A 26769-nucleotide genomic window follows, 5' to 3' on the forward strand; every position below is an offset into this window, starting at 1 on the left:
TTAAAGTACTGTGCTGCGCATGTTAGCCCTGTATTTTGCCACATTTGTAATTTTTCCTTCAGGAATGGTCAGTTTCCTGAGCGATTGAAGTACTCAGTAGCTTTATAAAAAGGAAGAAAGGGATAATGCAGATAATTTAGACCTGTTTCTATTAAATCAGTGTTTGCAAAAGTTATTGAAAAGGTTGTGTATGTAAGGATAATTGATCACTTTATATCACGCGATTTGCTATCAGATGTACAGTTTGGCTTTAGAAGTCGTTTAACAATTGAAATTGCTATACTCTCTTTTCTCTGTGAGGTACTGGATGGGATAAACAAAAGTTTTCGAACGCTTGGCATATTTTTTGAATTAACTAAGGCATTTGATTGTGTTGATCACACAGTGTTGCTCCAGAAGTTGGACCATAACGGAATACGGGGAGTAGCTCACATTGGTTCACCTCTTACTTTAGAACAGGCAGAAAAAGGTCATTATTCACAATGTTGATAACGGCTGTGACTTGGGGTCTGAGTGGGGTACTGTGTCACGGGGAGAGGGGGGGGGGTGCCCCAGGGATCAGTGTTGGGCCACTCCTGTTTCCTGTTCCTTATTTATATAAATGATACGCCCTCTTGCCGGCCGGAGTGGCCGAGCGGTTAAAGGCGCTACAGTCTGGAGCCGCACGACCGCTACGGTCGCAGGTTCGAATCCTGCCTCGGGCATGGATGTGTGTGATGTCCTTAGGTTAGTTAGGTTTAAGTAGTTCTAAGTTCTAGGGGACTTATGACCACAGCAGTTGAGTCCCATAGTGCTCAGAGCCATTTGAACCATTTGATATGCCCCCTAGTATTATGGGTAACTAAAATATTTCTGTTTGCTGATGACACTAGCTTGGTAGTAAAGGGTATTGTGTGCAACACTGGCTCGGTTTCAAATGGTGCGGAACTTGACCTAAGTTCATGGTCTGTAGAAAATAAACTCACTCTAAATCACAGTAAGACTCCGTTTTTACAGTTTCTAACAATTCAACAAAACTTGACGTTTTAATTTCACAGAATGGGCATATGATTAGCGAAACTGAACAGTTCAAATTTCTAGGTACAGAGATAGCTAGTGAGCTGTCGTGGAAAGCCCACGTTCAGGATCTTGTTCAAAGACTTAATACTGCCATTTTTACTATTCGAACGGTGCCAGAACTGAGTGATTGTTCAACCCGAAAATTAGTCTACTTTGCTTATTTTCATTCGCTTATGTCGTATTTTATTATATTTTGGGGTAACTCTTCCTATTCTAAAAGCATATTTTTGGCTCAGAAATGGGCGGTTCGGGCAATAAGTGGTGTAAGTTCACGAACCTTTTGTCGACCCCTGTTCACGAGTCCTGGTATTTTGACGTTGACCTCTCAAAATAAATATTCCTTACTGTCATTTCTTGTTAACAATATTAGCTTATTCCCAAGAATAAGCAGTTTTCTCTCGGCTAATACTCGCCAGAAATCAGACCTGCATTTGGATCGGACTTCCTTAACTCTTGTGCAGAAAGATGTGCAGTATACTGTTGCATCCATTTTCAATAAGCTACTACTCGAATTCAAAAACCTTAGCAGTAATCCATGCGCTTTCAAATCGAAACTGAAGAGTTTCCTCATGGATCACTCCTTCTATTCTGTCGAGGAATTCCTTGAAGAATTAAGCTAATTCTTATTGCATTGTTGACTGCGTTTACTTAAACTTATGGACTGACTTTTTTCAGGTTCATAAACATTTATTTTTTTCTGTTATTACTTTTATGTTGTAATTTAATGTACTGACATGTCCATGACCTTGGAGATTTGCTACTCAATTTGGTCCTACGGAAATTAACGTGTAAATAAATAAGTAAATAGGTCATAACTACTAGATGGCAATTGTATTCGGGTTTTTAAGGTGCCATTGAACTCCCTTTTATTTTGTGTGATTTTCTAATCAGAGCAATGAGTGATATAACTTGTTAAGAAAATTAACAAATCTTTGCAAAATTATGAGATATTGTTACTTTAATCAGGACATCACAATGTGGGACAACATTATGTTACGACGCCTGTTCACTGTTTCAGAAAAAGCGATTCCTACTTCAAATCTCTTTCATTTTTGTACGTTAGACTCAAATTTTATATAATACAACATGAAAATTTCGTCCGTTAAGTCGATCGAAACTGCGCTTTTAGTATCAAGCCCTCTCTGCGAACCTCAGGCTAAAACATAATTTATTATTTGAGGTAAGAAGAGTTCTGATACTACAGCGGAATGTCAATTATCCGAACGGCAGTCAACCAAACAACCGCTTAACAGAACTGTTACTCACTCGCTCGTACCGTCCTCAGTCGCACCGGGTCCTCCTTTTCCTTGCTGTAGTAGTAGTACTATGGTGAAATTTTATGTATGAAGTTCTTGCTTTCTTACTAACGACGAAAAGTCACCTAACGTATTTGTGGGCGCCCTGTTATCCGTGTAGTCGGTGGAGAACCGCGGCACAACTTGACACAGTCTGCTTTATCGTCGCTTTTCACTTTGGGCTGTAGTGTAAAAAAAATAAAATAAAATAAAATAAAATGCATCTGAATTGTTCATAAACTCACAGTGCACGGCGCTGCACAACAAGCTGCATCGATGATTACCCAAGCCTAAGCTAAAACGGAGCTTGAAGTTGGATTGATAAGATTCTGAATTGAATTATCTCCCTCGAATGTCTTGCAATAGGCAAATTAGTGATATACATCTATATCTACGTGGATACTCTGCAAAACGCATTTAAGTGCATGGCAAAGGGTTCACCGAATCACCTTCACAATTCTCTAATATTCAAATCTCGCATACCGCGCGAAAGAACGAACACCTATGGCTTCCCGTACGAGCTATGATTTCCCTTATTTTATCGTGGTGATCGTTTCTCGCTATGTAGGTTCGTGTCAACAAAATATTTTCTCATTCGTAGGAGAAAGTTAGTGAATGGAATTTCGTGAGAAAATTCCGTCGGAACGGAAGACGCCTTTCTTTTAATAATGTTCAGCCCAAATCCTGTATCATTTCTGTGACACTTTCTCCCATATTTCGCGATAATACAAAACGTGCTGCCCTTCTTTGAACTTTTTTGATGTACTCCGTCAGTCCTATCTGGTAAGGATAACACACCGCGCAGCATTATTTCAAAAGACGACGGACAAGCGTAGTGCAGGCAGCCTCCTTAATAGATCTGTTACATTTTCTAAGTGTCCTGCCAATAAAATGCAGTCTTTGGTTAGCCTTCCCCATTCTACGTATTCCTTCCAATTTAAGTTCTTCATAACTGTAACTCCTAGGTAGTTATTTGAATTTACGGCCTTTAGATTTGACTGATTCATCGTGTAACCGAAGTTAACGAATTCCTTTTAGCACTCATGTGGATGATCTCACGCTTTTCGTTATTTAGGGTCAACTGTCAATTTTCGCACCATTCAGATATTTTTACTAAATCGTTTTGCAATTTGTTATGATCTTCTGAAGACTTTATTAGTCGATGAAGGACAGCGTCATCTGCAGACAACCTAAGACAGCTGAACAGAGTGTCTCCCAAATTGTTTATATAGATAAGGAACAGCAAAGGGCCTATAATGCTACCTTAGAGAACGCCAGAAATCACTTCTGTTTTACTCGATGAATTTATGTCAATTACTACGAACTGTGACCTCTCTGACAGGAAATCACAAATCCAGTCACACAATTGAGTCGATATTCCTTAAGCTAGCAATTTCACTGCAAGCCGCTTGTGTGGTACAGTGTCAAAAACCTTCCGGAAATCCAGAAATACGGAATAGATCTGAAATCCATTGTCAATAGCACTCAACACTTCATGCGAATAAAGAGCTAGTTGTTTCACAAGAACGATGTTTCCTGAAGCCTTGTTGACTGTGTGCCAATAGACTGTTTTCTTCGAGGTAATTCGTAATGTTCAAACACAATATATGTTCCAGAATCCTTCTGCATATCGACGTTAATGATAAGGGCCTGTAATTAAGTGGATTACTCCTACTACCTTTCTTGAATATTGGTGTGACCTTGGATACGGATTTTTCGTCGAGCGAACGGTTGTATATGATTGTTAAGTATGGAGCTAATGCATCAGAATACTCTGAAAGGAACCTAATTGCTATACAGTCTGGATCACAAAAATTGCTTTTATTAAGGGATTTAAGTTGCTTCACTACACCGAGGATATTTACTTCTACGTTTCTCAGGTTGGCAGCTGTTCTTGATTCGAATTCTGGAATATTTACTTCGTCTTATTTTGTGAAGGCATTTCGGAAGGCTGTGTTTAATAACTCGGCTTCGGCAGCATTGTCTTCGACAGTATCTCCATTGCTATCGCGCGGAGAATGCATTGATTGTTTCTTGCCGCTAACATACTTCACATACGACCAGAATTTCTTTGGATTTTCTGTCAGCTTTCGAGACAAAGTTTCGTTGTAGAAACTGTTATAAGCACCTCGCACTGAAGTCGGCGCTAAATTTCGAGGTCGCGAGTCTTGGGGATTTTGCGTCTGATTAAATTTGGCATGTTTCTTTCGTTGTTTCTTCAACAGTGTTCTGACTCATTGTATGCACCAGGGAGGATCAGCTCTGTAGTTTGTTAATTTATTTGGTATAAATCTCTCAATTGCTGCCGATACTATTTCTTTGAATTCAAGCCACATCTGGTCTGCACTTGCATTATTAATTTGGAAGGAATGAATATTGTCTCTCAGGAAAGCGTCAAGATCATTTTTATCTGCGTTTTTGAATAGGTATATTTTTCGCTTATTTTTGGAGGCTTTGGGGGTTATAATATTCAATCTCGCTACGACAACTCTGTGTTCACTAATCTCTGTATCCGTTTTGATACTCATTATAAACTCAGGATTATTTGTTTCTAAGACGTCAAGTGTGTTTTCACAACCGTTTACTATTCGCGTGGGCTCATGAACTAACTGCTCGAAATAATTTTCATAGAATGCGCTTAGTACAATTTCGGATGATGTTTTATGCGTACCTCCGGAATTAAACTTACATTTTCACCAACATATCGAAGGTAAATTAGTCACCACCAACTATATTCCTATGAGTCGGGTACGTATTTCAAATCAAACTCAAGTTTTCTTTGACCTTTCAGCAACTGTATCATCTAAATTGGTAGGTCGGGAAAAGGATCCAGTTATTATTTTATTCCGGTTGCCAACAATGATCCATGTCCATACTAACTCACAGGAAGTATTTACTTCAATTTCGTGACAAGAGAAACTACGTCTACCACAACAAACACGCCACCGCCAACCGTATTTAGTCTGTCTTTTCGGAACACCATTAGTGATCGTATGAAATGTAATAATGTTTGTCCCATGTTGCTTGATTGGCGGACAAATCAGAGAATCTGTTACTTCCTTCGAAAATCTCTCAACTGACTAGTGATTAGCGTAATGTTCACTACGCTAAAATTTCAGAAATCAGATGTCAAGTATTATCACTTCAGTGCTGTTCATTGTCTATGTTCTTTATCTGTTAATAATTTAAGTCTGTTTAACTATCTCCGGAAACAAGTATTTTTATTGATTTATCACACTTTGGGACAAATGGTGATCTTTGGAACCAATGCCAATCATACAGCGAATTCACTTGTTAGACTAAATCGGATAAAACACAATTTTAACAATGCCTCAACTTCCAATTTACAACTACACATCACATGGAAGCGAATACTGCTAACGGACGAGTTCCTCACAGAATAGATCTGAACACGAGCGTACAATGAATGTTTGTGGCTTATGAAACAAACTAATGTGTTGAGGTTTAATTTCTTATAGTTCCTTTACTCTTAGTTACTACTCTTCTCCTTTTAAATGCTTTTTGCTGAAATACACTCCTGGAAATGGAAAAAAGAACACATTGACACGGGTGTCAGACCCACCATACTTGCTCCGGACACTGCGAGAGGGCTGTACAGAGCAATGATCACACGCACGGCACAGCGGACACACCAGGAACCGCAGTGTTGGCCGTCGAATGGCGCTAGCTGCGCAGCATTTGTGCACCGCCGCCGTCAGTGTCAGCCAGTTTGCCGTGGCATACGGAGCTCCATCGCAGTCTTTAACACTGGTAGCATGCCGCGACAGCGTGGACGTTAACCGTATGTGCAGTTGACGGACTTTGAACGAGGGCGTATAGTGGGCATGCGGGAGGCCTGGTGGACGTACCGCCGAATTGCTCAACACGTGGGGCGTGAGGTCTCCACAGTACATCGATGTTGTCGCCAGTGGTCGGCGGAAGGTACACGTGCCCGTCGACCTGGGACCGGACCGCAGCGACGCACGGATGCACGCCAAGACCGTAGGATCCTACGCAGTGCCGTAGGGGACCGCACCGTCACTTCCCAGCAAATTAGGGACACTGTTGCTCCTGGGGTATCGGCGAGGACCATTCGCAACCGTCTCCATGAAGCTGGGCTACGGTCCCGCACACCGTTAGGCCGTCTTCCGCTCACGCCCCAACATCGTGCAGCCCGCCTCCAGTGGTGTCGCGACAGGCGTGAATGGAGGGACGAATGGAGACGTGTCGTCTTCAGCGATGAGAGTCGCTTCTGCCTTGGTGCCAATGATGGTCGTATGCGTGTTTGGCGACGTGCAGGTGAGCGCCACAATCAGGACTGCATACGACCGAGTCACACAGGGCCAACACCCGGCATCATGGTGTGGGGAGCGATCTCCTACACTGGCCGTACACCACTGGTGATCGTCGAGGGGACACTGAATAGTGCACGGTACATCCAAACCGTCATCGAACCCATCGTTCTACCATTCCTAGACCGGCAAGGGAACTTGCTGTTCCAACAGGACAATGCACGTCCGCATGTATCCCGTGCCACCCAACGTGCTCTAGAAGGTGTAAGTCAACTACCCTGGCCAGCAAGATCTCCGGATCTGTCCCCCATTGAGCATGTTTGGGACTGGATGAAGCGTCGTCTCACGCGGTCTGCACGTCCAGCACGAACGCTGGTCCAACTGAGGCGCCAGGTGGAAATGGCATGGCAAGCCGTTCCACAGGACTACATCCAGCATCTCTACGATCGTCTCCATGGGAGAATAGCAGCCTGCATTGCTGCGAAAGGTGGATATACACTGTACTAGTGCCGACATTGTGCATGCTCTGTTGCCTGTGTCTATGTGCCTGTGGTTCTGTCAGTGTGATCATGTGATGTATCTGACCCCAGGAATGTGTCAATAAAGTTTTCCCTTCCTGGGACAATGAATTCACGGTGTTCTTATTTCAATTTCCAGGAGTGTATTATTCAAATGCCTGGCTGAAACGTGTTATTAGAAGAAGGAATGAAATAAATATCTGTTAATTACTCACCGGAAAGAGAGAGTGGTTACGCCACATGCGCGCGCACACACATACACACGTACACACAAAGCTGAGTTGTCAACGATAAAAACTGTGCTTTGATTCGATCAGCTGCGTTAATTCTGTCGCGTAAAGCAAATTTGCTATGTAACGTGTCTCAATGTAACTGTGTTGTCGTTTCTGTGAGAGATAAATACGAGCTTAATAAAATGTTAGGGGAGGGTGAATCTGCAACCAGTTATCAAATGAGTACAAGGTTGTTAAGTCGCCAATTATAGATAAAAAATAACAAAAGACAAGCATCACAAATTTTATATCTAAGCTTGATTCTGCTGATCCATCGACTTATCGACATAGTTTATAGCCGTGTAGCTCATTTCGTACAGGATTTAGATGATGCTGTTTACGAGTGGTTTACACAAAAAAAAAAAAAAACCACAAGGAGACCCAATCTCTGGTCGTATTCTATGTGAAAAGGCCATCGTATTTTAAAGCAAGATCGGGCTCGTTAAAACGCTTTAAGCCAAGACAGGATGCTCGTGAGCTTCAAATACAAGCAGAAAAAACTGTTTGCTGATTCTTCAACAGCTTATTCTTTTAAAATGAAGCTGAGGGACGAACTGAGGGAAGAAGATTATGATCTCAAAGACGTTTAAAATTCGGACAAAACGGGAAATTGGAAAGCTTTGCCAAGAAAAACTCTTGCTTCAAGTTGTGAATTACTAGCACCTGGTCGTAAAATATGCAACGATGGTATTACTGTTTTACCTTGTGTTAATGCTACTGGCAGCCATCGATTGCTTATGTTCGTCATTGATAAAAGTAAGAAACCGCATTGTTTTAAACACGTTAATATAACTGAGATGCCTGTTGTTTGCACCTCACAAAAGAGCACCTGGATGGACAGTACGATTTTCATGGAATGGTTTATGGAAATTTAGTACCCTCTGTAAATCCTTCATCAGTTAAAGAATAGCAAAAGGAAAAAAATGTAATATATTAAACAAAAAGGACGAGATCATAAAAATGTTTCTTTCGCATAACGTAACATCCCTATTACAGCCTATGGATAAAGCGTTATTGACACTTTCGAACAGTATGAGAGAGAAGAATTGTTACGTGAGTTATTGTTAGAAAGAGAAGACCAAGGAGAAGCAACAATCTTAAAAATCATAAAAAATATTGATTTAACAGATGCGTCCCACGCGATTGGTGCAGCATGGGATAGTGTAAAGGTACAGAATCTGAAAAAAAGCTGGAATAAATTTTTGAGTACAGCGGAAAGTTCTCAACGAACGGTTGAAAAAGACGAACAGAATGCTCAATATGATAAATATGCTAAATGAACTCAGTTGCCGTGAATGTGAGTGGATGACTGTTAACGATGCAGATCCAGGGCACCAAATTTTTTAGGATAGCGAAATTGTAACCTCATCACTTATGAGACTGCCAGAAATCTCATCAACTAGTGGTCCACAAGAAGAAGATGAAAATGAACTGGATGTTCCTGAAGCGTTTAGACGTTTGGATATTGCCTTGCTATTCTTTGAAGCTCAAGATGAAAGTGACCAGTATCAGATGCCGATCTCAAGAAAAGGGCATGACCTAGCTGCCTGTAAGGGAGTACGTTTGCTAAGGCAGACCAAAATAAAGGATTTTTAAAGTGTTAATTCTATATATATGTACTGTACATGCAAAATGCTTAGTATTACTTGGTTTTTGATTACATTGTTGTACCAAACACGTTCCTACTGTACTTACTTTTGTAATAATAAGAGAGATTCATGTTATTATAAATGTATGTAGAATTTGGTAAATAAAAGTATATCATTGGATTATTTGAATGAACCAGTTTTCCGAACACTCATCTCTCCCAATTAGTTAGGATAATCAACACTCTATTGTATTATAGTATTGCTAATATATGTTATTTATGTTCAAACTACAATATTTATCCTGATGTAATATGTTTATTATGTACCAAGAAGGCAATATGATGCCTTGCCGTTTTCTTTATCCTGTGAGAAGACTGCTGGCAGATCTTTTTTGGTTCCAGTAGGTATATGAGTTACTTAATTTCTAGGACACCGCCGGCCGGTGTGGCCAAGCGGTTCTAGGCGCTTCAGTCCGGATCCGCGCGACCACTACGGTCGCAGGTTCGAATCCTGCCTCGGGCATGGATGTTGTGCTGTCCTTAGGTTAGATAGGTTTAAGTAGTTCTAAGTTCTAGGGGACTGATGACCTCAGATGTTAAATCCCATGGTGCTCAGAACCATTTGAACCATTTTTTCTAGGACACCTAAGCCAGGTCACCCACGAGGAACGCAATTTTGGGGATTTTGACACTTTTTAAAAAAGGGGTAAAAGGGTGTTGTAACATTACTGTTACGTATCGCTAAGTGCTATTTTTTTCCAATATTTCGTAGTTATTTTATTGAGAGTACTGGACATTGGAGCGTGCGTGGAAAGCTTTTCATGCTTCTGCCTGGGAAGATCCACTCAGAGTGTGGTCTCAGGTTCCTCTTTGTCAGCAGAAGGCAATCAGTGAATCTCATTAGGAAAGGCGAGCCTCCTCAGGGAGATGGGCAGTTTTCAAGGAAGAGAAGATGCAAGTCGTTTCATACTTTTGTGGGCAGAGCTGGCACCTGCCCTCACTACGGATAGACAGTGTGCCATTACTGCTGGCCCCAGAGCATAATTCATCTTCTTTTTGTATTTTCTGCGTAAACAACAAACGATGGGACGCAAGACTCCCAGTACGAAAATGTCGTTTGCTTTCACTTGAAAAAATCGTGTTTATCCGATTGACTATGTCGTCCCTCCACTGTGCTTCGCGCGAAAAAGCCGATCAAATGAAGAGACACTGCTCCTAGATGGTACCAACCGCATGCTTTTTGAAGTGGATTTTTTTCGTGAAATAAGTGATATTCTCGTCTGTTTCCTTGGCAACAGCAATGAGTCGTCCCTCAATGTAGGATGTTTGAAAGGGTGGAGTTCAGGGCAGAAAAGGAAGGTTGGCAGCCATTCGTCTCCTGACCGCCATTCTACTGGGTCTCCCAGCGCCATAAGATGCTGATGGATGCAGACTTTTCTGTTCTTAAGAAGTCTATGTGTTGCATTCCGTAGTAGCTTGGTCCATATTCTGACAGCTAGCTTCGTAATTATTTTGGCATGAAACTTGAGTTGTCTATGTGATTATATGTTATTATTTTGTGTCATTAACTTTGAATTCCAAACCTGCTGTGGTAAAGAGACCTTGTTGCGTATTCTCCGTGCAGTCTTCCATGTAATTTGGCATCTCCGCACAGTGTCAGCGTCCTTTTGCTTCAGTTCAATGGAAATATTAGGGAACTTTGGTTCCTGTCAATTTCTTGAGAACTGCGTCCAATACTTAGACCAAATCAAAACCTACTATACTTACATTCCATTTAGATTTCAAGATACTTTAATTGTTCTACAACTTTTCATGGTTACACGAACCATTAATAACAAATACAATCTGCTGTATACCTAAGTTTGTTTTTCTCACTGTTTCAGTGTTGTTGTTGTGCACAATGGTCCTTGATAACCATCGGTCATCGTTTAGAGAGGGTAACGAACATTGCGCTAACCACCGGCCGCTGTGGCCGAGCTGTTCTAGGCGCTTCAGCCCGAAACCGCGCTGCCACTACGGTCGCAAGTTCGAATCCTGCCTCGGGTATGGATGTGTGTGATGTCCTTAGGTTTAGTTAAATTTAAGTAGTTCTAAGTCTAGGGGACTGATGACCTCAGTTGTAAAGTCCCATAGTGCTCAGACCCATTTTTGAACCCATTTGCGGTAACCTGTCTTGTGTAATTATAGATCTGTGTACTTTCTAGGGAGAGTCGATTTCCCCTAGGATTACAGGTTAGCTGGATGTTCTTGCATGATAATTGCGCTAACGATTTTACAGTATTCAGATATAATAAGCAACAATATTTTTATAGCAGCTTCATATAATAACGCAGATAGAGGGCTTGCTGCCCACACAAGAAACTGACACACACCTTGAGCCATGTTATTTGATATGGGCGAGGTCTGCGACTCTTACGAATGTTATAAGCTGTGTCATTTGTGACTGAGAGTCGGTCAGACTAAGACTATCTATTATTTTTATTTCTCAGTTTCAAATTTCATGAAAAAGTAGTTTTCGGTCTTCTGGATCTGACACGAATTTCGAAAACCTGACGTCTTCAAAGTGAACCCGGCGCCATACGTCACAACTTGACCCACCTGTATCAGCTCTGCGATGGTTACAATGTCGGCGTGAACCTCTGAATTGCGGAGGGTGGAAGACGAAAGGAATGTGCAAGGGATCTTGTGCTAAAACAGAGACTTGAATAACTAATGTAATCTCGCTAACAGCACAGCTGACTGGCAACTGTTATTTTTAAAATCCACCAAGTAAAATTCACAACTGATAAATATCCAAGCATGAATGCAGAAACTGACCACTCTTAATTAAACAGTTCAAGAAGTTAAAGTTATAAAATCAATGAACATTAAATGTCAACGCAACAATGCATTTTACGTGGTAATCATACGCTTGGTAATAACTAAGATTCTTATAAACGATGTATGGCACTTCACAAAGATGCAGCCACCTAATGATATTGATTACCACACAGGCCAAATTATCAACGCCGATTACCATTACCAAACCACACCCATAGCACAGTTAGTTACCCCACTCAGATATTACCATGTAGCCGGTTCGTAATAATGATTGCTATGAATTAGCAAACACAGTAGCGGCCGTTTCACTAAGCTACACCCAAGCTAACTCTTAAAATAGGGCGCTCATTCGATGTTCTTAGCTTCAATGACAGTAGAGCTATTTACAACTGAGGCAGTATCCTAAGACAGCACTAGCCGTAGCTTATCCACGTTATCAGTGTAGGATGGGGAAGTAGCCCATTTATAACTCCGCGGACTTCAGCCTGGCCAATACTAACAAGAGAATAGAAGAATACGGCAGTAGGCCTGCTGGTAATCAGCGCACTAACTATCACTGACACAATGAGAACAGCTCTAGTTGGAGGCTTTTGCAGTTAACGGTTCAAGATACCGACTCAACCTAATGGATGAACCGAGATAACGGATATACGTTGTTCCTTACAAGCCAATCTTAACATCGAAACGCACAACGGCAAAATTCAAGCGAGACTCTGATCAACACAAGACGCTTAAAATAGATAGGCAGACGTGTTTTCATAATACAAGTAATACCAAAATATACGATGGAATACAAAGCAGTCAGTGAGCAACACAGGGCGACAACTCAAAATGTACACAGACGTGTGTTCAGCACACCACACAAGTGAAGACAAAACAAACACAAGAATGGTCAAGGCAGACACTGATCATCAAGGCAAAAACATAGAGTAGATACGCAAACATGTGCGCGAAATACACGCACAGAGAACAATATTAAGACGAATTTAGGAAACACAGCCCGCCGAAACTCAGTGCCTGAAATGTATTCGCAGTTGCGAATACTGAGAACCATCAACTGTATTATGGAATGACGACAATGAAAATTCATTCCGGACCAGGACTCGAACCCGGATTTCCGCTTATCCCGAGTGGCTGTCTTACCACAGGTTATTCAACCACTGCCAGATTCAAACTCCCTATGTCATCGTTGAAACGTCACAACCTGCACTCTTTCACATTATTTAATTCCTGTACAGGCGAGGACATTTTAACTGAATGTCATTGCCTGGTTTCGGTGGATAAACACGACATTGCAATGCCTGTATTGTTCAGAAAGATGTAATGTTCTTTGGACAAGCAAGCAATCCGAAGGAAGATTGCATCGTACTTCTGAACAACACAGGCACTGCAATATCGTATGTAGTCAAAACTCAATTTTTGCTCAGACACTTGTTTCGTGAACCACCCACCCTCAGTCAGCGCACCGAGTGATAATTTAAACAGTGGTTCAGTCAGTGTCAATTATAACAACCACATTCACTTACAATTGGTTAAGATTCTACGTAGTACAATAAACGACACGGAGTAACTTCCTCCCAAATTAAGTGCAGATTTCATTTAACATCACTAAAGTCACCACTCGGATGGTGCAATTACTGAAATCAGTACAAAAATTAAATCAGTCCACAACTCGAATAACGCAATAGGCACATGATATTACAACGCATCAGACAAATAAACTAATAGTCCATAATACCGCATACAATTCACACGCAAAAAGAACGTAAATGGTCCAAATTAGCAACCACACGTCACTGCGGCAATACTCGCACAGCAAGTCAGAACCAATTTCCCTACATGTGGTGCCTAAACCGACCAGGAACACACGCTCATTGGTGCAAAACATCAGATCAAGAACCGTTAATGACTAATCCAGTCCTTCAAGCAGTTCGCATACGAAAATGCAAATGTGCCGAATCACCGACCACGCGTCATTGCGGAAACGCTCACAAACGAGCCACAAGGATTTCCGGAGACGTGATACCAAACTGATTCGGAGCGCGCAGGAAGCAATGCCTAAGCTGCAGCCGATAGAAGGTAACGATTCCTGGCGATGCTTTCACAATTCTTAAGTCAGTGACCACACCATCGGACAACTGAGCAAAATACTCGAAGCACTTCCAGTTCTTAGAAGAATACTGTTCCGTATACTGCAATTGACGGCTTGATGGGAACCTGTCAAAACACCTACCTGAAAAGTAATGTCTCCGAATTTCTCATTCTGTTCTCAATATCTTTTGAGATATTACATGTCATGTATACAGGGTGTTACAAAAAGGTACGGCCAAACTTTCAGGAAACATTCCTCACACACAAAGAAAGAAAATATGTTATGTGGACATGTGTCCGGAAACGCTTACTTTCCATGTTAGAGTTCATTTTATTACTTCTCTCCAAATCACATTAATCATGGAATGGAAACACACAGCAACAGAACGTACCAGCGTGACTTCAAACACTTTGTTACAGGAAATGTTCAAAATGTCCTCCGTTAGCGAGGATACATGCTTCCACCCTCCGTCGCATGGAATCCCTGATGCGCTGATGCAGCCCTGGAGAATGGCGTATTGTATCACAGCCGTCCACAATACGAGCACGAGGAGTCTCTACATTTGGTACCGGGTGTGCGTAGACAAGGGCTTTCAAATGCCCCCATAAATGAAAGTCAAGAGGGTTGAGGTCAAGAGAGCGTGGAGGCCATGGAATTGGTCCGCCTCTACCAATCCATCGGTCACCGAATCTGTTGTTAAGCGTACGAACACTTCGACTTAAGCGTGCAGGAGCTCCATCGTGCATGAACCACATGTTGTGTCGTACTTGTAAAGTCACATGTTCTAGCAGCACAGGTAGAGTATCCCATATGAAATCGTGATAACGTGCTCCATTGTGCGTACATACTGACGAAACTAAAATGAGCTCTAACATGAAAATTAAGCGTTTCCGGACACATATTCACATAACATCTTTTCTTTATTTGTGTGTGAGGAATGTTTCCTGAAAGTTTGGCCGTACCTTTTTGGAACACCCTGTATTACTCGGCAGACTTTCCCGCTTCGCTGACGGAAGAAGCAACTCTCTGCCGCTAGAGGGTTGCGAATTGTAGTGTGTAACATGGCGGTGTGTAATGTAACTACATCGTTGCTTGAGAAACATCTCAGAAAATTGAATTCGTTAAGGTCGTCCTTACGTCGAGCATCTTCTCCTTCAGCATGATAATGTCAGAACAAACACGAGCTCTGCGACACCTGCGGCGTAAATTCAACTAAATAACTAGGTATTACAATTGCGAACAATTCAAATTGGAAGGAACACCTATAAAATGTTGCGGGGAAGGCTAACCAAAGACTGCGTTTTATTGGCAGGGCACTTAGAAAAGGTAACAGACCTACTAAGGAGACTGATTACACAACGCTTGTCCGTCCTCTTTTAGAATACTGCTGCGCGGTGTGGGATCCTTACGAGATAAGACTGACAGAGTACATCGAAAAAGTTCAAAGAAAGGCAACACGTTTTGTATTATCGCGAAATATGTCACGGAATCTTCTCACGAAATTCCAATGACTAACTTTCTCCTCCGAATGCGAAAATATTTTGTTGGCACCGACCTACATAGGGAGGAACGATCACCACGATAAAATAAGGGAATCAGAGCTAAGATATAGGCGTTCGTTCTTTCCGCGCGCTATACGAGATTGGAATAATAGAGAATTGTGAAGGTGGTTCGATGAACCCTCTGCCAGGCACTTGAATGTGATTTGCAGAGTATCCATGTAGATGTAGATGCGACAATCCGAAGTCTTGAGTTCAATGTCATCGATCATCTTCCATACAGTCCTGACTTTGCCCCATCCGATTCTCATCTGTTCCCAAAACTTAAGTAACACTTTCGACGACTTGATTTTGATGCTGATGAAGGGGTGCAAGCAGAGGTGAGATGGCTCCGCCAACAAAGCCAAACATTCTACAGTGACGGTATCAACAAACTGGTCTCTCACTGGGAGAAATGTGTTCGCCGGCGAGGTGACCATGTTGAGAAATAAGTATCTATACATGAAGAATAAGGATGTATAACGTTAATAAAGGGTGTTTTGTTTAAAAAGCTTGGTGTCCTCATAAAAAGTTCTTTTCAGCACGTCCTCATACATTAGTAATTCTATGCCTCAGAGAATCAAATAGGAAACCACCCATAACCACAACCCCTAGGAGCGGCCCCCTACAAGGAAAAGCGCTGCGCGCAATAGGCGGCAGGATCTGAAAATCCTCGAGAGGCAGGACCATTTGGGTCAGGTGTAATTCCCTCGTGCCCACAAAGATGACTAGTTTCAATGGATGAAGGGGCAGCTACATTTGATCTTGTGGGGCTGGATATATGTTTTCTGATCATGTGAATAACGTGTTCTGTTATACGGTATATGAATTATTTCTTTCGTCATTTACATTGTAAATAGAAGGAAGGAAGATTAGTGTTTAACGTTCCGTCGATAACGAAGTGACGGAACACAAGCCAGGAAACCGGCCTTGTGCTTTCAAACGAACCATAACGGAATTAACGGATATATGTTTTCTGATCATGTGAATAACGTGTCCTGTTATAAGGTATATGAATTATTTCTTTCGTCATTTACATTGTAAATAGAAGAAAAGAAGATTAGCGTTTTACGTTCCGTCGATAACGAAGTTATTAAGTGACGGAACACAAGCTAGGAAACCGGTCTTGTCCTTTCAAACGAACCATAACGGAATTAATATGGAGCGATTTAGGGAAGTCACGGGGAACCTAAATCTGGACGATCGGACGAGGATTTGAACCGTTGTCTTCGTGAATGCCAACCCGGAATGCTAACCAGTGCAACTCGCTCGGTCGAAGGTAGAAGGGGTTATACAAAAAGCGCGAATGTTTTAATTGTGCAAGGTACAGTATTCCTTGACTCTTTTGTTTTTTTATATTGATCTTTTCATTGTCCCTTAAAGCACTTATTTTTATGACCGTGTAGCCTTTCTTTCTCTGGTGTGGGACGAAAAACGTTATAAACAAATTTACATCGTCACGAATAGGAGTATGAGAACAAAAGTCCCAGTACGGATTAATATTGTACAGAAGACAAGGGATAGGTTTTAATGTTTATCTTTGGTTAATTATTTATCTTTACTAGCAGTTATGAGACTGTATATGATTAATTGCTTCGAAATATTAATGTTTAGACATGTTGTCGTATCTCGTAAGCTCGCAGACGATGGCGAATTACAGCTCCCATCGATTAAATTACTGCTAATGACGGACGAGCAGGAGAAAGTATCTTATCTGTTTCAGTGCCGTACTGGAACTACCTATCTAGGTCCGTAGCCTCCGTTTTCGGCAAGAGGAAGACAAAAGAAAGGAATCCACAAATGAGTTACTATTATGAAGATACGTGGCCTTCGTTCAAAATGGTGCAAATAGCTCTGAGCACTATGCGACTTAAAATCTGAGATTATCAGTCCCCTAGAGCTTAGAACTATTTAAACCTAACTAACCTAAGGGCATCACACATATCCATGCCCGAGGCAGGATTCGAATCTGCGACCGTAGCAGTCGCGCAGTTCCAGACTGAAGCGCCTAGAACCGCTCGCCCACAGCGGCCGGCTGTGGCCTTCGTAATAGTAGGTTGTATCTACTCATTGCTAATACCTATGTTTATTTCAAAACTATTAATTTGGGCTGGTCGATGTGGCCGAGCGGTTCTAGGCGCTTCAGTCCGGAACCGCACGACCGCTACGGTCGCAGGTTCGAATCCTGCCTCGGGCGTGGATGCGTGTGATGTCCTTAGGCTAGTTAGGTTTAAGTAGTTCTAAGTTCTAGGGGACTGATGACCTCAGTTGTTAAGTCCCATAGTGCTCAGTGTCATATGAACCATTTTTTTCTTATTAATTTGGTTCATAACCATGTTGGAGGCAGAAAATAAAGGTATTACAAGAAAGTATAACTGTGGTTGAGAATTACTACACCGAGCAGATGTACAGCTTAAGTTTTGAAACGTGTCAGCCATCTTCACGCAGACACAGCACAAGTCCCCTTTTGACATTAAAATTGTCATTTTAACAGGAAGAAATTTGTTGCTTCCTGGCACACGCCAGATGAAACTGTTGATAGATCTACAAAGCCGTCTGGTTTGCGTTAAGTTGCTTTAAGACACCAGCTCATTCACATTTTAGTGACTCCGTCGCTGAGATGCAGCACGGATATTTTACGATATAGTTCTCTTTCTATTTCCGTCATAAGGTTCTTGAAAACCAGAATAGACTAAGTACAACAGGCACAGAGACATTCAAGCAATCTTCCAACCCTCTATTCATCTACGTCTACGTGATTACTCTGCTATTCACAATAACGTCCACGGCATTGGTGGTTGAAACGGCAAAAAAACCGTAACATGCGGTTCTGTGCTAAGCAGCCATTGCACTACACTTCACAATGGTTTCCGAAGGTTGTACCTAGATTTGGATGAAGCTGTTAATAAGTAGATTACATTCACGCACTTTGTAAAAGAGTCTCAAAAATACTGTTGCATCGGGTATTGTCAAACCGTCGTTAATGTCGTCGATCAGAAGTACTCACGTTTTCACTACAATGGTCATAGATTTGCACAATGTCCATATGCTCTACGTAAGTAAGGACTCGTGGCAGTGCAGAAGAGAATGCAGACAGTACTAGGAAATTGTTTCGTCGTTTATAATCGAGACAAGAAAGATAATAAGATCCCAAAATGGTTCAAATGGCTCTAAGCGCTATGGGACTTAACATACGAGGTCATCAGTCCCCTAGACTTACAACTACTTAAACCTAACTAACCTAAGGACATCGCACACATCCATGCCCGAGGCAGGATTCGAACCAGCGACCGTAGCAGGCGCGCGGTTCCAGAGTGAAGCGCCTAGAACCGCTCGGTCACAGCGGCCGGCCAATAAGATCCCTTTCTCATTTTTTAGAACAGAAGTGTACACATACATTATCGATTAATGTGAATATTCAAGATGTCGACATGGTCGTCGTCGAGAGTTTCAAGCAGCCTGCCGGGCTTTGGTGATAATGGAATAAATATTTGTCTCCTTTTACCTTCCGCCCCGCGCCTATATCACATCATAATTACCAAGAAATTGATGAACACGCTTAAAGAGGAGGACATGGTACATCACGTAGTAAAAGTTCTAAAGAATTTCCAACCATACTCAGTTTGGTAATGAAGTCGACCGCTCGCTGTCCTAAAGAAGGATAGGGGGAACAACGCCTTGTTGTGCAACGGCTGCGTTGCGGTATGAAGCCACTGTTGGGAGTAATGCCTTAGGAAAGGACTGGAGATCGCAGTGGCGAGGCCAGACGAGAGGCTGCCAAGCAGCTGTATTCACAGGCGTTCAGACGGGACAAAGCGCTCTTTCACCCCCCGCACCACGTGCTCCCCTGCAGTTCGCCACCCATGATGCGGCCGGAAGAACCGGCTGACTTGGTCGCGTAGCCCAGAACGTGGTTTGTCAGACCTAAGTTCAGCCCGTTGTTCTTAATTCTGTCGGGGAAGAATGAAAGAAAGCTCCACCTTTAGCAAGCCAAGCACAGGGTCCTATGGACTTGCAATACCATCCAACTTATAAAAATTTGATGCGTCGTCGTCAAGGCACTTGGTTGTCTGCGAATCTGTCGATAGTCGGAAATGGGATGACTTCGCCGAACACTGGTTAAACGTGAGAAGCTATACCCAACACTAATACTAATTTTATGCTGGCTTCAAAATACCGCCGCTGTATTCATAAATCTCAGTCACGAAGAAATTTACAGAGAACCACATTTTTGAATGAGTTATTTCTTGCATAAATTTCACATTTTTACCTCAAAAAAAGAAGCTTTTGGTTTATACACATATCAAAAAATGTTTTGCATCACCTCGGTTCCGAGAGCTCCGGGACCTGTACAGAAAAGTGGAATAGAGATCAACATAAACATCATTTCCGCCCTTTTTATTGATGATGAGAACCATACAATGCGTGTTGTACCACCACGCAGCGATACCTTCAGAGGTGGTGGTCCACATTGCTGTACACACCGGTACCTCTAATACCCAGTAGCACGTCCTCTTGCATTGATGCACGCCTGTATTCGTCGTGGCATACTATCCACAAGTTCATCAAGGCACTGTTGGTCCAGATTGTCCCACTCCTCAACGGCGATTCGGCGCAGATCAAAAATGGTTCAAATGGCTCTGAGCACTATGGGACTTAACATCTGTGGTCATCAGTCCCCTAGAACTTAGAACTACTTAAACCTAACTAACCTAAGGACATCACCCACATCCATGCCCGAGGCAGGATTCGAACCTGCGACCGTAGCAGTCCCGCGGTTCCGGACTGAGCGCCTAGAACCGCTAGACCGGCGCAGATCCCTCAGAGTGGTTGGTGGGGCACGTCGTCCATAAACAGCCCTTTTTAATTCATCCCAAGCATGTTCGATAGGGTTCATGTCTGGAGAACATGCTGGCCACTCTAGTCGAGCGATATCGTTATCCTGACGGAAGTCATTCACAAGACGTGTACGATGGGGGGCGAGAATTGTCGTCCATGAAGACGAGTGCCTAGCCAGTACACTGCCGATATGCTTGCACTATCGGTCGGAGGATGGCATTCACGTATCGTACAGCCGTTACGGCGCCTTCCATGACTACCAGCGGCGTACGTCGGTCCCACATAATGCCGTCCCAAAACAGAAGGGAACCTCCACCTCGCTGCACTCGCTGGACAGTGTGTCTAAGGCGTTCATCCTGACCAGGTTGCCTTCAAACACGTCTCCGACGACTGTCTGGTTGAAGTCCTGTGCGATACTCATCGGTGAAGAGAACGTGATGCCAATCCTGAGCGGTCCATTCAGCATGTTGTTGGGCCCATCTGTACCTTGCTGCATGGTATCGTGGTTTCAAAGATGGACCTCGCCAGGACGCCGGGAGTGAAGTTGCGCATCATGGAGCGTATTGTGAACAGTTTGAGTCATAACACGACGTCCTGTGGCTACACGAAAAGTATTATTCAACATGGTGGCGTTGCTGTCAGGGTTCCTCCGAGCCATAATACGTAGGTAGCGGTCATCCACTGCAGTAGGAGCCCTTGGGTGGCCTGAGTGAGGCGTGTCATCGACAGTTCCTGTCTCTCTGTATCTCCTCGATGTCCGAACAATATCACTTTAGTTCACTCCGAGACGCCTGGACACTTGGCTTGTTGAGAGCCCTTCCTGGCACAAAGTAACAATGCGGACGCGACCGAACCGCGGTATTGACCGTCTACGCATGGCTGAACTACAGATAACACGAGCAATGTACGTCCTTCCTGGTGGAATGACTGCAACTGATCGGCTGTCGGACCCCCTCCGTCTAATAGGCGCTACTTATGCATGGTTGTTTACATTTTTGGGCAGGTTTAGTGACATCTCTGAACAGTCAAGGGACTGTGTCTGTGATACAATATCCACAGTCAACGTCTATCTTCAGGAGTTCTGGGAACTGGGGTGATGCAAAACTGTTTTTTGATTTGTGTATAGTGCAGTATGCAGGTCTGCTTCATTGATAGGTCTATTTGAAGCGCTCAGTCATGGTCCAGACTAACGACACCAAGCTAATGGTTTGCCATTCTACATATTAATGAATCATAGCACGATGCTGTCTCCTCTCTGTCTATGCATATATTGAAGTCGCGTCCTCGTCTCTGACTGTATGTGCAAACTAACCTCAGGAACAGCTGAAGGTATTCTGATCCGTTTTTGACTAATGGGTAATATACACTGATCCACAAGGAATTCTTTTGCGTATAATTTATAAATACTTTGTACAAATTGTTATGATTATTGTGAGTTAAAATTTCGTGGTGAAAGCGACGCCACTGGCACTTAGCGAGCGCCCGCCGTAATTCAAGAGGGGAGCAGCGATTTGTGAGAGCGGAAAGAGTGACACAGTTTGCATATCGTGTGGTAGTTTAGCGGCCGACACGCTAGCTAATTGTGCTCGATCATAGGGCTGCCTGCCCCCTGTAATACAAAGAAAAAACTGAATGAAGTATTCAGCTAAGAACTTGAAGGGGTATCCGGTGACATCTGTCCAGACCAAATGACGAGAACCATGACGAACAAAAGGAGTTGTATAGCGTATAGCTAGAAACCAGATGATTGTAGGATCGAATTCCTGCTGAGTCACTTTTTTTTTTTACTCTGCATTTTAACCTAGCACTTACCTTCAAATCATGTGACGATTTACTATAAACGAAACGTGGCTCGGTTCCATGTTGCACTGTAGTTCCCTTTTTCCCTGTTGAATAACTGGTTAGGAACATGCAAGTCATTTAAGTGATATCCAACTGATTGTAATCGCTTAGGGACAACTGCAGAGCGAAAATAACATGAGTTTCCAAAACCTATGGTTTTCAGTTCTTTGTTCATAAAGTAAAACGCAGCAGGGGATGCAGCTTTGCTTCTTTTATATAAAGACAGCTTTAAAACAATGCAACATATTACCCAGCGTTCAGCTTTCTGCTTTCCTTGAATCAAGTCAAGATGCAGAGACGATTCCTCGCGTGGAACAGCGAAGAAATGTGCCATAAAGAGACCACGATAAAGAATTGCAGCAGTGAGTCTCAACAGTGCGCTATCGTTCGTACTAAGCTTCACAAGAAGTGTGCTGTAACACAAACTAAACATGTACATTATACGTGGTTTTTTTTTCTTTTTATTTTTTCACCTCACCCACCCTCTGATACGTATTGTATGACCCCCCCCTCCACAAACACACACACACCTTTGTTGCATACAATAATTACACTGATTGCAGACGTATTATTTGCATCACGATGTGCTCCCATCATTGCCATGAGATGTCACTTCAAACGCCAATTCAGTGTGCAACACACAACGTCATGCCTCCAGAAAACTTCGAAGGAGAGGTTCTGTGAAGTTTGGAAAGTAGGAGACGAGGTACTGGCAGACGTAAAGCTGTGAGGACGAGGCGTGAGTCGTGCTTGGGTAGCTCAGATGGTAGAGCACATGCTCACGAAAGGCAAAGGTCCCGAGTTCGAGTCTCAGTCCGGCACACAGTTTTAATCTGCCAGGAAGTTTCACACTTGAGGTTGCTGCTGCTGCTGCTGCAGGTCCAGAGGTTGGTGCATGTCTCTCAAGATGGTGGCTGAGGTTGCTGCTGGCCTCGATGTGACAGAGGTCGACATATTTGCGGTCACCCCTGCAGGCCTCAACAGATCCGATGCTACTGCTGAAGAAGGAGGAGGAAGCATCACATGCAGACCAAGACACAAAAGAACCAACAATAATGCTAACTAGAGAAAAAGATGTAATATGCGATACTTACTTTTTCGTTTCTTCTTGTTCTGCTGGGCTGTGCTGGATCTTGACGGCTACTGCTGATGCTTCATAGTTCTTCTTCTGACGTTGCTGAGAAAAAGATGTAATATGCGATACTTACTTTTTCGTTTCTTCTTGTTCTGCTGGGCTGTGCTGGATCTTGACGGCTACTGCTGATGCTTCATAGTTCTTCTTCTGATGTTGCTGGATGACTGAGTGAGACTGAGGCTGTCCAGTTGCTGAGCCCACCTTGTATATTCTCCAATGACATCACCAATTGCTGTGATCGTACCGGCTGAAGCCTATCACATGACCAGATTCAGTGCTCCTATTGGTTCCCGCCCTTTTTTTCTGCACCATCATCTTGGATTACATCACGAGAGGGGTGGGAAGGGGGGGTTGGGGAGAACCGACAGCACCCGTGTTGTAAACTAGCTCAGTTGGTCTCCAGACTTCAAGGTGAACACACAAAATTTGATGTTCCCATCAATAAATTTGTATTGCCTGTCTTTTTTGAATTTCCTGCCAAAATTTTAATATTCCACCATTTCGAGAGGTTTAGAGGGGGGAGGGGAGGGGAGGGGAGGGGAGGGGAGGGGAGGGGAAGGGACCCACATGCCGGCTGGGGAAAACCCATGACGCCATCAGGTGGTGGGGTAATTAATTGATTTGTATAATTAATATGATATCAATATGATATCAAAATTGGAGTGGGAGCCCGATTACCCCACTATTTGCAGCTTGACCCCATGAGTACAATGAGTCATTCTTTTAAACCGAGCTGTGCATAGTCGTTAAGTACCAGTATCCACATGCACTGGTTCTTCACTCATATGGGAAGCTGTTTAGAAAAGCAACTACACTAGCAGTAACCGTTAGGTATCGTTGTAGTGTGTGTAGGTCATTTTTTTTTTATAATGGTTGCCCATCTGTAAATAACAACGCTTTAAATGTTTCTGTTTTTGTACAGTGAACTCTACGCCTAAGATTGATGTCAGTAGAATGTAATTACCTTAGTTGCTTTCACGTAGTATGGCGTCAACCGCCAGTAGCGTGACAGAATGTCAATCCTAAGGGCCCGGTTTCTATTCCCGACTAGGTTGGAGATTTTCTCCGCTCATGGACTGGGTGTTTCATCCTCATCCACGAGCAAGTCGCCAAAGTGGCGTCAAATCGAAAGACTTCCACCCGGGGAACGGTCTACCCGACGGGAGGCCTTAGTCACACGACATTATGTGCACTACTGGATATTAAAATTGCTACACCAAGAAGAAATGCAAATGCTAAACGAGTATTCATTGGACAAATATATTATACTAGAACTGACATGTGCTTACATTTTCACGCAATTTGGGTACATAGATCCTGATAAATCAGTACCCAGAACAACCACCTCTGGCCGTAATAACGGCCTTGATCCGCCTCGGCATTGAGTCAAATAGAGCTTGGATGGCGCATACAGGTACAGCTGTCCATGCAGCTTCAACACGATACCACAGTTCATCAAGAGTAGTGACTGCCGTATTGTGACGAGCCAGTTGCTCGGTCACCATTGACCAGATTTTTCAATTGGCGAGAGATCTGGAGAATGTGCTGGCCAGGGCAGCAGTCGAACATTTCCTGTGTCCAGAAAGGCCCGTACAGGACCTGCAACATGCGGTCGTGCATTATTCTGCTGAAATGTAGGGTTTCGCAGGGATCGAATGAGGGGTAGAGCCACGGGTCGTAATACATCTCAAATGTAACGTCCACTGTTCAAAGTGCCGTCAATGCGAACAAGAGGTGACCGAGACGAGTAACCAATGGCACCCCATACCATCACGCCAGGTGATACGCCAGTATGGCGATGACGAATACACGCTTCCAGTGTGCGTTCACCGCGATGTCGCCAAACACGGATGCGACCATCATGATGCTGTAAACAGAACCTGGATTCATCCGAAAAAATGACGTTTTGCCATTCGTGCACCCAGGTTCGTCGTTGAGTACACCATCGCAGGCGCTCCTGTCTGTGATGCAGCGTCAAGGGTAATCGCAGCCATGGTCTCCCGAGCTAATAGTCCATGCTGCTGCAAACGTCGTCGAACTGTTCGTGCAGATGTTTGTTGTCTTGCAAACATCCCAATCTGTTGACTCAGGGATCGAGACGTGGCCGCACGATCCGTTACAGCCATGCGGATAAGATGCCTGTCATCTCGACTGCTAGTGATATGAGGCCGTTGGGATCCAATCCAGCACGGCGTTCCGTATTACCGTCCTGAACCCACCGATTCCATATTCTGCTAACAGTCATTGAATCTCGACCAATGCGAACAGCAATGTCGCGATACGATAAACCGCAGTCGCGTTAGGCTTCGATCCGACCTTTATCAAAGTCGGAAACGTGATGGTGCGCATTTCTCCTCCTTACACGAGGCATCACAACAACGTTTCACCAGGCAACACCGGTCAACTGCTGTTTGTGTATGAGAAATCGGTTGGAAACTTTCCTCATGTCAGCACGTTGTAGCTGTCGCCACCGGCGCCAACGTTGTGTGAATGCTCTGAAAAGCTAATCATTTGCATATCACAGCATCTTCTTCCTGTAGCACGTCAGCACGTCATCTTCGTTGTGTAGCAATTTAAATATATATATATATGAAGGGATTATTTCAATAGTGGTACTTTGGCTTATTTCAATAGTGGTACTAGTCCATTACCTCCACTTTTCTCTATAATGTTTCTGAAACTAATGAGCCAAACAAACAGAAAGAATGTTTCATCTCTAGCAAGAAGCCATATGCTTGAATATTTCTGGTATCTCAACTGCAGATTTTTCAGGGCTCATTTAACTTTAGGACCGTGTATCTCAATATGAACAAAAATGGACTTGTACCACTATTGAAATAAGCCCTTCATATATATACACGTAGTATGGCTTATCCCTTTTTCCTTACTATGGGTTCGAGTACATACTATTAAAAATTCGCTGGACTGCTGTCTTTTTCGGACGTGAGCATCTAATTTTTCGTGAGTGAAAACCGGCGGTTTGAGTATTTCTACTTGTAAAATAAAAAGTTTTGTTGTTCCCACGACACATGCGACGCACATGACGTAACCCGTAATGAGTTACAACAATGCTCAAGATAGTATCCTTTATGGTTGAAGAACCAAAATCCTTACAGCGAAAAAAATAGAGGCTGTATTCAGTCTTGCTCATGGTATGTTTAACTGCTGGTCGCCATTGCTGATTTACTTTTCATTTGCACAGCAGTAAACACTGTTCTCGCTTATCCTCTCTCTGCCTTCTCGTTTCAGCAGGTAATAATCTCGTTCTCGGGGCAGGCACGTAGAATATTCTATTCGCTCGACGGCGTCGCTCTGTGTTTAGGCGGTGCCTCAAGGACGGACCGAGTTTTTGCGCGCGGCATCGCGACCATGACCTCAGCGCCCCCCCCCCCCCCCCCCCCCCCGCCCTCACTGTGTTTCACCTTGGGCAGCTGCAGCAGGCTGCTGTCTGAAGCGGAGCCTTCCGTCCAGCTACCGGC

The 26769-nt window shown here is 43.3% G+C and overlaps 1 protein-coding gene across 1 annotated transcript in view; it reads right to left on the bottom strand.

The window, feature by feature from the left end:
• LOC124804589 (lipopolysaccharide-induced tumor necrosis factor-alpha factor homolog) overlaps positions 1–26769 on the bottom strand; it is a 112171-nt gene that overhangs the window by 46879 nt on the left and 38523 nt on the right. The window lies entirely within an intron of this gene.

Source organism: Schistocerca piceifrons, chromosome 1, assembly GCF_021461385.2.
Source record: "Schistocerca piceifrons isolate TAMUIC-IGC-003096 chromosome 1, iqSchPice1.1, whole genome shotgun sequence".
In the NCBI taxonomy this organism is placed as follows: Eukaryota; Metazoa; Arthropoda; class Insecta; order Orthoptera; family Acrididae; genus Schistocerca; species Schistocerca piceifrons.